The 13141-nt window shown below is 48.4% G+C and overlaps 1 protein-coding gene across 8 annotated transcripts in view; it reads right to left on the bottom strand.

Annotated features, from left to right (window-relative positions):
• LOC139052897 (uncharacterized) overlaps positions 1-13141 on the bottom strand; it is a 355309-nt gene that overhangs the window by 221854 nt on the left and 120314 nt on the right. For 6 of the 8 annotated variants that reach the window (XR_011510109.1, XR_011510113.1, XR_011510111.1 and 3 more), the window contains exon 13: positions 9137-9208. The exons of the other annotated variants lie outside the window; for them this stretch is intronic. The gene's annotated coding sequence lies outside the window, so the exon portion shown is untranslated. The remainder of the gene's footprint in view (positions 1-9136; positions 9209-13141) is intronic. 8 annotated transcript variants of the gene reach the window in all.

The following is a 13141-nucleotide window of genomic DNA, read 5'->3' as shown; positions in this document are numbered from 1 at the left end:
ATGTTGATTTGTTAGCCAAAACCTCCGTCGCTTTTCTTCCTAACCTTTCTTCAGCGTGTTGTGGATGCGAAAATATTAGGAAAAAAAGAAGCAGTTGTAAGGAGGTTTATTGGACGAGTCCAACAAACGGGCAGTAGCTCGGAACAGTGAGCGCGGAGAGCAAGATGGTGGTCTTCGAACGCCGGTCTCGTGCCCTCTGTTCTTGATGATGATCGGTATGCCATTCTCCTCCTTTCTTCATTACAATTGCCCCCGTCGAGAAAGGTGGAGCCATCCTGGCGATCTAACAGGTGGGTACAAGAGGGTCGAAGTACGGCTTGAGGCGGTTTACGTGAACAACATCACGTCCACGTCGACGACGGTCGCCTTGCAGCGTAAGAGGCTCAATGACATAGTTTACGGGGGAAGTACGCTCGACGATGCGGTAGGGACCATGATAATTTGGGAGCAGTTTGGACGACAAGCCAGGGGCGCAGGGTGGTACAAGCAGCCACACAAGTGCTCCAGGAGCGAATGTTGCGGCCGGAGAGTGATCATCATCGCGGGCGTTTTTCTGGCGTTGTTGGTCGGCTGTAGTACAGCGCTTGGCTAGTTGTCGGCAATCTTCAGCGTAACGGGCCGCTGCTGACACGGGCGTGCACTCTGAGGTATCTGGTGCGTATGGCAGCAACGTGTCGATAGTGTGCGTCGGCTGGCGACCGTACAAAAGGAAGAAGGGGGAAAACCCGGTTGTGACTTGCGTAGCGGTGTTATACGCGTATGTCGCAAATGGGAGAACCAGGTCCCAGTTTGATTGATCAGATGCAACATGTGTCGCAAGCATGTCGCCCAGAGTCCGATTAAACCGCTCAGTGAGACCGTTCGTCTGAGGGTGGTAGGCAGTACACGTCCGATGTACAATTTTGCACTGGTGGAGAAGTGCTTGAATTGCATCGGAGAGAAATACGCGGCCACGGTCACTGAGGAGTTCGCGAGGAGGACCATGCCGAAGCACAAAACGCCTCAGGATGAAAGAGGCGACGTCCTGTGCTGTCGCCGTGGGAAGAGCAGCGGTTTCGGCGTATCGTGTAAGGTGGTCGACAGCAATGATAGCCCATCGGTTTCCGGCCGTGGTCAAAGGTAAAGGTCCATAAAGGTCAATTCCAACGCGGTCGAATGGGCGTTCTGGGCATGGAAGGGGCTGCAATGAACCTGCGGTAGGATGCGGTGGTTTTTTTCGTCGCTGACACTCGTGGCAGCCGCGAATGAACTTGCGGACAAAGCGAAACATTCCGCGCCAGTAGTACCTTTTCCGTAAGCGTTCATAGGTCTTGAAGACACCACCGTGAGCACACTGCGGGTCGGAGTGAAAGGAAGCGCAGATTGTAGAGCGAAGCGTTCGAGGGATAACTAGGAGCCACTTCCTACCATCTGGCGAGTAGTTGCGCCGGTACAAGAGGCCATCACGGATGCTGAAGTGCGAAGCTTGGCGTCGCAGAGTTCGAGTGGTCGAAAGAGTGGGTGCCCCGGATAAAATGTCAAGAAGCGAAGCGATCCAGGGATCGTGGCGCTGTGCAGAGGAGACGGTGGCGACGTCAAGAGCTGACAATGGAAGGTCTATAGTGGATATGGACGCAGTTTCGGTGGATAGTGGTGACCGCGACAGTGCATCAGCATCGGCATGCTTGCGTCCGGAACGATATATAACGCGGATGTCAAACTCTTGAAGTCGAAGAGCCCAGCGGGCAAGGCGACCTGACGGATCCTTCAACGAAGACAACCAACATAATGCATGATGGTCCGTAACTACATCAAACGTGCGGCCATATAAGTAAGGGCGGAACTTGACAAGCGAGCAGACTATTGCCAAGCATTCTTTCTCGGTGACGCTATAGTTTGATTCAGCCTTGGTGAGCGTTCTGCTGGCGTATGCGACGACATACTCTGCGAACCCAGGCTTTCGTTGCGCGAGAACAGCACCGAGGCCGACACCGCTGGCGTCTGTGTGCACCTCAGTTGCGGCCGTAGGATCGTAGTGGCGCAGTATAGGTGGTGACGTCAGGAGACGGCGAAGGGTGGAGAAGGCTTGGTCACACTCAGAAGACCATGACGAGATATTGGAGGCGCTGCTTAGTAGTTGGGTCAAAGGCGCAATTATAGAGGCGAAGTTGCGCACAAACCGACGAAAGTAGGAACATAACCCTATGAAGCTGCGTAACTGCTTTAGAGTCGTCGGTTTGGGGAAGTCAGTCACGGCACGTAATTTAGCTGGGTCCGGAAGCACACCATCCTTTGATACAACGTGACCAAGAATTGTAAGTTTTCGCGCAGCAAAACGGCACTTCTTGAGATTTAGTTGCAGCTGAGCGGTTTTCAGACACGTCAGGACATGGTTGAGGCGTTCTAGATGGGTTGCGAAATCTGGCGCAAAGACAACAATGTCGTCGAGATAGCAGAGACACATGTGCCACTTCAAACCCCGCAGAACCGAGTCCATCATGCGTTCGAAGGTGGCAGGCGCATTGCAGAGGCCGAAGGGCATGACATTGAATTCATATAGACCGTCAGGCGTGACGAAGGCTGTCTTTGAACGGTCGGCCTCTGCTAAAGGTACCTGCCAATACCCGGAACGCAAATCTAACGACGAAAAAAACTCGGCACCTTGTAGGCAATCAAGGGCATCGTCAATTCTGGGTAAAGGGTACACGTCTTTTCGAGTGACCTTGTTTAGGCGCCGGTAATCCACGCAGAAGCGAATCGATCCATCCTTTTTTTTAACTAGAACCACAGGGGATGCCCACGGGCTTTGTGAAGGGCGAATAACGTCGCGTTTAAGCATATCGTCAACCTGGTCGGTAATAACTTGACGTTCCGCGGTGGAGACGCGGTAAGGGCGTTGTCGCACTGGCGAGTTGGAGCCGGTGTCGATGTTGTGGACAATGGTAGAAGTTCGGCCAAGGGCACGTTGGGCAACATCGAAGGAGTCGCGGAACTTGTAGAGCAGCTGGAGAAGAGCAGTGCGTTCAAATGGGGACAGTCCGTCTGCGAAGGACGAATCGAATAGGTCAGCAGCTGGAACATCAGAAGGGGTAAGAGCACTGATGACGTCGAGGTCGCGTCGAGCTGAATCTTGCTGCACGGAAAAAATTTGGCCGACATCAATGGGTTGCACGCATCCAAGGGATTCACCTTTAAGCAGTCTGATGGGATATGGAAGAGGATTTGTGAGGCAGAGAGCGCTTGTCCCATTCGAAATAGAGAGGGTCGAATAAGGCAAAAGAAGTGGCTTCCGATTTAGAAGAAGGCATGATGGTTCAAAGAATGCAGCTTCATCACATATGCTGTTGCAGAATACGGGGAGCAAAACAGCTGCTGTCGGCGGAATTTCTGTGTCTTCTGTGACGACTATTTTGTGTGCGGCTTGATGAGCGGGGTAGTAGGACTCGTCACACAAGGGGAAGAGCTCAAGTTCAGATCTGGCACAATCAATAACGGCGTGATTATACGATAGAAAGTCCCAGCCAAGTATAATGTCGTGCGAGCAAGAGGAAAGGACGATAAGCTCGACAATGTAGTGTTCTTTAGCTATAATAAGTCGAGCAGTGCAGGCAGCTATAGGCCGAACAGGGTCTCCATTCGCTGTACGTAAGGGCATCATCTCAAGAGGCGTGGTCACCTTCCGAAGCTTGCGGCAAAGTGTGGCGTCTATAACAGAAACGGCAGCACCGGTATCGACAAGAGCATATGCACGGATGCCTTCTACGAAAACTTCGACAATATTCGACGGCAAAGTTCGAGGACTTGAGCATTTCGACAGCGCAGTTCTTGCCTCACGAACTGCGGAGGCTAGTTTCCCTCATTTTCAGGGGCTGGTCGACGACGCATGGGCGACAAGGAGCGGCGACGGGGTGAAGGTGAGCGACGAGACGTGGGTTGCGGATAGTCACGTGAAGACGTGCTTGGTTGGGGACCCGGATCTTCATAACGAGAGCGGGGACGATCTATGTAGTTCGGTGAACGGGCGTCTGAATATCCTGGCGCGCGACGGCGGCAGAATCGGGCGATATGACCAGGGCAACCGCACGCAAAACAGATCGGCCGGTTGTCGCGCGTTCGCCAGGGATTTGCAGGGATGGGAGCAGACCATGTCACGGACGGCTGAATCGGGGCTGCAGCATACGACACACCATGGGGTGGTGAGGGCTGTTGAAGCTGCTGCCGCTTTACTACCTCAGCGTAACTAAGAGGCGCGGCGACAGGTTGCTGCTGAATGGGCACCGGCATGGCCTCGGAAATCTGCTCTTGAATGACGTGTCGAAGCACGGGAGCCAACGGGATTGGTCGCTGCAGTTGCTGCTGTTGTGGGAGCTCCTGACGCTGAGCAAACGGCAGGAGAGACAACTGACGGGCCACCTCCTCACGCACAAATTCCTTCATTTGTGCGATAAGGTATGGCTGGGCAGGCATGATGTCCAGTGCAGCGAGCGGTTGATTGTACGTCTGAGATGAACGTCGGGTGAGAGCCCGCTGCCTTCTCAACTCGTCGTAGCTGTGGCACAGAGTTACCACTTCAGACACTGTGCCAGGAGACTTCGCAAGAAGCATCTGAAAGACATCGTCGTCGACGCCCTTCATGATGTGCTGTATTTTGGCACTTTCGCTCATTGAGGCATCGGCGCGCCTGCAGAGATCGAGTACGTCCTCAATATAGGCGGTAAATGTTTCATTCGGTTCCTGTGCCCGTGTGCGCAGCCGTTGCTCGGCGCGTAACTTCCGCACGGCAGGGCGACCGAAAACGGCAGATATTGCCTCCTTGAAAGCAGACCAGTTTTCAAATTCCGATTCGTGGTTCGTATACCACAGCTTCACCACGCCAGCCAAGTAAAAGTTCGCGGTACTCAACTTAGTAGCGTCATCCCACTTGTTGGGTCCACTAACTTTTTCGTAGGACGACAGCCAGTCCTCGACGTCCTGGTCTTCCGTACCCGAAAATACCGGGGGGTCTCGCTGGCGAACCGGGCCAGGGCAAACGGCGGCCGGGAGAGATGGCGGCGGTTGGGCTGCGTCAGCTTGCATGGTCGAGTGCAACGTACGGGATCGGAGTTCCAGGGTGTCGGCGATGAGCGTACCCCGCACGATCCACCAAATGTAAGGAGGTTTATTGGACGAGTCCAACAAACGGGCGGTAGCTCGGAACAGTGAGCGCGGAGAGCAAGATGGTGGTCTTCGAACGCCGGTCTCGTGCCCTCTGTTCTTGATGATGATCGGTATGCCATTCTCCTCCTTTCTTCATTACACAGTGAATATACAGGGAAGGGGGACAACGACGGTGCCGGGAGTGTAGACGGCCCGAGTTTTGTTGCAATCCTTCTCACCGTGTCCCGCGAATTTGCGTATACTAGAAAAACGTGAACCAGAGGACATACAGGAAAGGGGCGCTGACGGTGGCCCTGCCAGTGTAGGCTTCCCTCACTGTCGTTCCAAACCTTCCTAGAAAGTGCCTTGGATGCACGAAAATTAGAAAAACACAGAGGAGATATGGCGAAGGAAAGAAAATGACGGTGCCGCGACCCACTTGGAAACCTTCTAACAGCGTGCCGTCAATCTGCGAATATTACAAAAACGTGTACAACAGAAGATGCAGGAAAGGGGCATTGATGGCGGTGCACTGAGTCTATGCATAGGTGAGGCAGGCGTCAAGCACTCCCCTTACCAGGGCCGCTCCCTAAGATGGGGCAATATCGGCCCTACCCGCGGCGGATGTGAAGGAGGCGTTAAAGGGACACTAAAGTGAAAAGTGATTTCTTCTGCATCACTAAATTGCCATTCCACAACACCAAAAATACCACTCTTATAACGATAGGACGTTTGGTGAGCTAAAAAGAGCGCAATAACGAAATACGGGTGGCGACGCCTACTTCAGTTCCCGCACCTGGGGGCTCAGTGACGTCTTCGATTCCGATGGCATCTTCTTTGGCCTCCTAATTATATAAAGCGGAACAGATTGACTACATTGTGTTCTAAAGGAGCCAAATATGAAGCATGGCAAGTTTAGGGAACCTCTATTCAGCCGACGCGGCACAAATGCAAAAACATACTTTGCAATCCCTGACGTCACGCTGATATACCGGCACTGGGGTTTCGGCGCGAAATAATATACTGATACTTGTATCTTCATTTTCTCATCTAATATTCAAACAATGCTTTTGAAATGAGTGCCTGCAGGGTTCTCAAACAATGCTCCGTTAGTCTTATTTAACTTATTTTTTGTTTCGCTTTTGTCTCCCTTTACACACTCCCGACTTTCGTTCCAAACCTTCCTCCAGCGTGCGCTGGACACGTGAAAAGAAATTGGCCTACTATTGCGCTTCTTAGTAATGCATACAGAACACGCAGTACAAAACGTAAGCGGTTCTGCGTATCGGATTCGGTAGCACACACTGCAATACGCCGCTATCGAGTCGCCCCTCTGGTGATAATATAGTGGTTCACAGTAGTGGAGTGGTTCACAGTAGTGGAGAAAGGGGGGGGGGGGGGGGGAAAGTAGCAAATATTTATTCTTCCTTAAGAGCTGGCATGAGAAAATGCGCGGAGAACACGGGTATCCAGTAGAGGTCACGCACTCTTCACTACAGACAGTAACAGGACGAAACGCTAGAATTGTTTTTAGTGTCACCGCAACGGCACTGCGCCAGCTAAGGGGATGTACAGGGCAAGAGTGGAGGTGGCAGGACAGCCAGGCGCAAGCACTGCCAGCGGCGATATGTGACACAGAGGAACGCGCTCCGCAAACGGGGAAGCGATAGACGCGGCAGAGAGCCATACAGGCACGCGACGCAGAGACGAAGGCGTGGATAACCGAGGATCAGGCGCGAAGCGGTAAGGCATGCCCGCCACCGGCACCGCTGCAGTGCCGCGACAGTGGGAGAAGGGACGGCGAAGCCGGAGTGGAGAGTAGCAGCGAGAGTAACCCAAACAGCGCTACGCGAAGGAATGGAGCGAGAGGATACGTTTGAACCCGTGATCCGGCTTTCGAGGACAAGGGGCATAGGGTTTCCTACAATATACTGGTGCTAACTCTGGTGCTGCAGTCGTCCTGCCATGGGGATGATGGGAGGTACGTGGATTTGTCGCATATTCGTGCTTGTGTATTCAGAAGTTTTTGCGGCTTTGTATGTTACCCTCTATAAATCTTACTGTCGTAAATTTCATAGCAATCAAAACAATCGCAACTCTAATTGAAAATGTTGAGCTTGTCGAAGTGGGCAAATCGAAACTCACGAAACATCTCAAGGTGACTGATGCCTGCGACAAATTCGTAAGGGTGCTTCACATCGTTTATCAATACATGCATCTGTGGCCTAATGGTTTCAATATCCGGCGTCTGTGATTGAGGTGCTGTGTTCAAATCCTGCTGTCGGACAATGTTAATGTTTATTTAACTACCAATTACACAGTACAGTGTTGAAAATGGCGAGCTTACGAAGTCACAAAGCCACTTGAAGCCAAAAGGACGAAATTAGGCAAATCCATGTACCTCCCATAACTCCCACGCTGGTGCAACCACTGCTACTGCAGCTGCCGTTGACAGTAGCACCAGAGTTCTCTCGAGTAATTATTATATGAAACCTACATTATATGACAAGGGGAGAGCCCGGCTCGTGCTACGGACGATAGATTGCAGCAGGAACGCAAGCAGCTAGAGAAGAGCGCTGATGATCTCGTCGGTGACTACGAGGCATGAGGGGGACATGAAATGTGGGAACGGGAGCCAATGTGAGGCCTGTGCTCTAAAACATGAAACAGAACAGACCACCATACACGGAGGGCGGGACAATGGCGGTGCTGTGAGTCTAGACGTGCCCCGCCTTCGCTCCAAACATATGTACCGTGGTTCATCAATCCACGAATACTAGGAAAGCGTGAAGCACTGGAGGTACATCGAAGCGGAGTCGAATGCGGCGCTGTGGGTGTGGAATGAGTAGACTAATAATTTTGGTGACTCGGAAGCGTTCCGCGAGGCAGGCGCTTGACTTGATTAAGTCTGCACTAATTTTGTGGGTGAATTTCAATTATCTTTACAAAAGACACATTGTGCATGAGTCTGTTGAAACAAGAACACAACAAACAAGTCGACAATGTAGTGACACGTGCAGCATGCCCTGAAGGTCGTATCAATGCACTAAGCGCAGCACGTAATGCTTGTTCTTATGCCATATATATTGGAGGGTTTTTTGTGACAACCCTATCATTGCATTCATATGTTAGTCGAATATTCATGGCACCTTAATTGACATTGTCACCTTATTGGTATGTTTTGCAACAGCTGCGCAATATTTGAAAACTGGCTTACCACCCCGATCCCAAAATGAAACTCGAAATTGACATTGAACAGCTCCGTATACATCGCTGTCGCACAAACTCGCCCAACTGTCAATTCTAATTAATTTCAATTTTGTCCCCCAAAGCCGGCCGTCATTGCTTCAAACCTCGAGATTTCAATGGGCAATTATTCCTTGCATCCTGTACAAACTGCGTTGTGTGTCTTCTTATTTCGAGTACTGCAGCCCTTTTTACTGCCCGAAAAGAAGGTGTAAGGTACATAAATTTTTTATATTAAACATTATTAAACCCAAGTAAAGTGTCAGCCATTGCAACAAGCATTTCGGAAAACAGAAATATAGAAATTAACTGCTGCACCAGAACAATGGTACACAAAAGTTGAATTCAATGCACCATCAGATGAAAAACTGCAGCACAAACAGTAGTCATAACTGAGAAGTCATGTACATTAATGTAAAAGAAACCGTTATTCTACCCCTTAATGGTGCCGCATAGCACAGATGAGAAGTTGGCTGGCTGTGATGATCTAGCAGTAATAATATATTAAACATTTTGCTTTAGACATTGAAACAACCTGTCATGCTTTACGCTCTGGAAAGGAACCAGCCAGATTTAACCACAAGTAAACATAGAATCAGAATTCAGGTTATGAAACACGATGAAGTGAACAACGTCTATATACCCTAATTTGACGAAACAGCCATGAAGTTTCCTTCTGCACCCATATTGTGCAGCAAATCAAACCTGTAGGTTAGCCGGGCATACGATGCAGTTACGACTGCCATTCCAGCACTGCAATACTGAAAACACTCACTTATCTGCGCGGCGTCATCTTCGTCAGATGAGTCTGGTGCCGGCGCCGCATCCTGTGCCACGACAGCTCCCTCTACAAAAGCAAACATTCAATTCTGTCACTGGATTCTGACACATCGGAAACAAAAGCAAATATGTTTCAGTAACATTTAACTTTCTGCATGGCAAACCTGCACAGTACCACAATTCTCACGTGTTATGGAAAGCAAGAGAGCTATACAATGCAATTCTTGTACGTTTGGACTTCGTTTCTCACACGTCTTGTCTCAGGATCAGGAATGCATTACAGGACGTGTAGGGTGTAAGGGGTTACCATACAAAAAAGCACAAAGACAGTAAATAATGTTTTAAAGGCGTATTCCATATGTACTTTAAAAATACAGTAGCCATATGAAAGCACTTCTAACTTTATGCTAAAAGTTGCCTACTAGTCATTTTGACAGATTAGCTGCTAACTTTCATTAGATATTGAACAAGATTCTCGCGGCAGCTTTTACAAAACAATGAGGTATGTTCCGAAGGTTAAAGTTCGTGAATGAGGCACGCAAGGGAATGATATATGTATTGTCGCGATAGAATTGCACGCAATTTTCGCAGTTGCCAACCATAATTTCGTTAGAATTCGTGGTAGCATGTCGGCATAGAAGCACTGCCTAAATGTTCGACAAGTACATTTTATTGGATTAGCATCAGGAATGTCAAAGTGGAAAGGAGTGTGTGTGTGAAGTGTGGGAAACAAGTCGCATTGCTACGGTAAAGAGCGCGTTAGAGGGATTGTGTGCTTGTGTGTGCACGCGCGCACCCAATGCCTGATTAGCCAGGTCCAGAAGTTGATAGTCCAGATGATAGTGCAATTCATTTGCTTTGATTTCATTTATTTTCACCTTAAAGGCCAGGAGGCATTACATAAGGGAGGGCTTTATTCCTTGCAACAATGTTAGAAGAAATGTACAGAACAGTAAAGAAACAATAAACAAATGCAAGCCAAGGACAATTGTGAAAAAAAAGGAATATCGCGTTAAAGTAAGGGTCGGTGGTATCGGCAATTAGGCAGTGTGGTTATTTAACATTTCGCGGAACGTTTCGCGGTCATTGCATGACACGATATCTTCTGGGAGATGGTTCTAATGGGTTATAGCATCGGCAAAGAATGAAGTGTTCATGGCAGACGATCGGGTGTTAATGTTTGCTATGGGACGACTGTGGCTTAAGCGAGATGATGTAGGTAAGGGTGGATTTAACAGGGAATACCTGGAGTGTGGATGGTCATAAAAGGTGTGAAGCAAGCAGAGGCGAGAGATGATCCGGCGGGAAGCAAGTGATGGTAGTTCAAGTGTACGTTTTAGTGCGGTTATGCTGGTATCACGAGAGTAATTGGAAGTTATAAACCGAGCAGCGCGATTTCGTATTGCTTCTATGTCATAGATTAGATATAATTGGGAAGGGTGCCAGATAGATGACGCATATTCCAACTGAGGATGTACGAATGCTAGATATGCTAGCTTTTTTATTTCTTGTGATGCGGCTTTCAGGTTGCGTTTTTAATAACCAAGGGTGTGTGAAGCATTAGAACAGATGTTGTCAACATGAGTTGCCCATGATAGTGTTGATGTCATGTGAACGCCGAGATATTTGTAAGACGGGGCATAATTGATAGGAGCAGAATTTATTGTGTGGGTGTGACTGGTTAAGCTGTGGTTGCGGGTGAATGACTGAGCTTTGCATTTAGTAAGGTTAAGCGGCATGTACCATTTCTCGCACCATACTGCAATGGAATCGAGATCCTGTTGTAGTGCGGCGATTTCATTCGAGCCTTTGATTGGGGAATATAGGACACAGTCTTCCGCGAAAAGACGTAATTTATTCTTAATGTTAGCAGGTAAGTCATTGATGTAGACGAGGAAATGTAGAGGCGATAAACCAGCACCCTGTGGCACACCAGATGTTACGCTGCTAAGAGATGAATTATGGTTATTTGCAGAGGTAAACTGTGTGCGCCCTTTTAAGAAGTGTTTAAGCCAGGTAAGCATGCTATTTGGGATTGCGATAGATGCGAGTTTTTGAAGTAGGTGATTGTGGGAAACGCGGTCGAATGCTTTTGAGTAATCCCAGAAAATGCCATCAATCTGCAAATGAAGGTCCATGAAATGTAGAATGTCATGGGTGAACTCGGCGAGTTGGGTCTCGCATGAAAATAGTTTTCTGAAGCCGTGCTGGTGAGGGTAAAAGAAGTTGATAGATTCCGGGTGAGACATTAGGTTGGATGAGATTATATGTTCTAGAAGTTTAGAAGGAATGCTGGTCAGAGAAATTGGGCGATAATTTAAAGCACGGGAGCGGTCGCAACTCTTGAAGATTGGTACGACATGGGCCGTCTTCCAGTCGTCGGGCAAGCTTTCAGTCTTTAAGGATTGCGTAAATATTAGATGTATTACTTGGCTAGAAATGTTACTGGTGTTAACTGGTATTTTGGCGTTGATTCCATCACACCCGGCTGACGTGGTTAGTTTGAGTGAATTAATGAGGCTACATATGCCATCAGGGTTGAGCTTGTTGTCTGGCATCAATTTTACTGAGAGTGGTGGTATTGGTTCAATGGCAGTGTCGTTAGCGATGGAGAAACCTGAGGTAAAGTAGTCGTTAAGAGCTGACGCACATTTCTCAGAATTGATGAGATTACCATAAGGATCTGTTAGTTCAATCTGTCTAGAATGTGTCTAGAATGCAAGCGCCAGAATTTATTGGGGTTTGATGGTAGAATTGTCAGAAGGTCATGATTAAAGAAGTTATCTTTGGCTATCGTCGGCTCCTAAATATATTGGTTAGCGCACAGTTCGTATTTTTCCCATGTTTCTGAGTTATTTGTAAGTTTGGCCTTTCGGTAAAGCCTTCTCTTTTTAGCAAGGAGAGTTTTAGTCGTTTATTAAACCATTCTTGTTAGAGTCAGATTTCACGAGAACTGTTGGTATGTATCTAGCTTCCAGGTTGAGCAATACATTCTTATGAAGTTCCCAGTTGCTATCAACAGTTCTTGATAAGTGTGTCTGCTGAAAATCATTTTAAAAATTTTGGAGTTCGTTATTTATGGCGTCAAAGTCCGCCCTTTCGTAATCTATTATTATTTTTGTTGTGGGTGACTTTCTTAAGTGCTATTAATTGTCATGCAGACATGGATGAGGTTGTGATCGCTAAGACCTGGTAGTGTGGTAACGCTTCTTACGCTATCGGGGCAAGATGTGAGCATAAGGTCAAGGGTGTTATCTCCTCTTGTAGGACTTGATATCACCAGATGTAGGTTGAAGTCTAGCATAAGATCAATAAATTGTTTAGCTTCTGATAACGGTGACCTGTTGGTTACAGAAAGCAGAGGCCACTTAATGTTAGGGTAATTGAAATCACCAAAGAGGTGAATAGGTGCGTTAGGGAATTTGTCAGTGATGTCGGCTAGTGCTTTACGGAGTGAATCGCAGAATGACGGATGGCTGTCCGGCGGCCTGTAGCACACGCCGAAAATTGTCTTTCCAGCACCATTGTAAGCGCAAGTCCACAATAGTTCGAGATCATCATCCCGACTGATCAGGGAAGATGAGAAGGTGTTTCTGATAGCTAATAGAACACCCCCTCCTCGCCGGTTGCTCCGATCATGGCGATACAGAACATAGCCGGAATTAGGAGGGAAAATTTCGCTATCTCTTACGTCTCCGTTTAGCCACGTTTCAGTTGGTACAATGATGTCGGCATCGATGTCGTGAGTGAAGCTGCGAAGTTGTTCTCGTTTGGGCAACAAACTGCGCATGATAGTGAAGGCTACGTTAAGGAGAGGTAAAGATGAGGGACGATTGCGGGATGAGGTTGAAGAGGTAGGCTTTGTTGTCTGTCACTGTGCGTTTTCGTAAATAACGTCAACATCAAATTCTTGCAAAAAAATGGGACCTGTGAAGGAGGCAGTGATGTCCTTGTTTTGCGTGCAAAACCGACTGAAATGCATGGTGGTAAATATTACGCT

The sequence above is a fragment of the Dermacentor albipictus genome, unplaced genomic scaffold (assembly GCF_038994185.2).
Source record: "Dermacentor albipictus isolate Rhodes 1998 colony unplaced genomic scaffold, USDA_Dalb.pri_finalv2 scaffold_42, whole genome shotgun sequence".
NCBI lineage: Eukaryota > Metazoa > Arthropoda > Arachnida > Ixodida > Ixodidae > Dermacentor > Dermacentor albipictus.
Note: the sequence above shows the minus strand (reverse complement) of the source record. Positions and strands in the feature narration are given on the sequence as shown.